At 59.9% G+C, this 342-nt stretch overlaps 1 protein-coding gene across 1 annotated transcript in view; it reads left to right on the forward strand.

The window, feature by feature from the left end:
- ATG4D (autophagy related 4D, cysteine peptidase) overlaps nucleotides 1–342 on the forward strand; it is a 29,197-nt gene that overhangs the window by 640 nt on the left and 28,215 nt on the right. The window lies entirely within an intron of this gene.

The following is a 342-nucleotide window of genomic DNA, read 5'->3' on the forward strand; positions in this document are numbered from 1 at the left end:
GAGGATGTGGGTCCTGCGCCCCCTGGTTACTCCATCCCGCCCCCCTTACTGTTCCTAAGAATGGGACTTACTCATCTATGGTTCCCCTGGGCTGAGTCCCCACCAAACTGCCAGCCCCAGGGGGCAGCGATTTGAGCCCGTCGTGTATCCCCCCAGTGAGTGAGAGAGAGAATGAATGAGTGTATCTTGCACTTTCTCTGTGTGTCTCTCTCGCTGCTTCTCTCCCAGTTTCCAACCGTGTGTGTGTGTGTGTGTGTGTGTGTCGCTTTCCCACGCCTCTTCCAGGCTTCCGCTCCTCCAGCGGGCCAGTCCCAGCTGGCCCCGCACCCCCAACCCCCGCTC

This window comes from Myotis davidii, unplaced genomic scaffold, assembly GCF_000327345.1.
Source record: "Myotis davidii unplaced genomic scaffold, ASM32734v1 scaffold1439, whole genome shotgun sequence".
NCBI lineage: Eukaryota > Metazoa > Chordata > Mammalia > Chiroptera > Vespertilionidae > Myotis > Myotis davidii.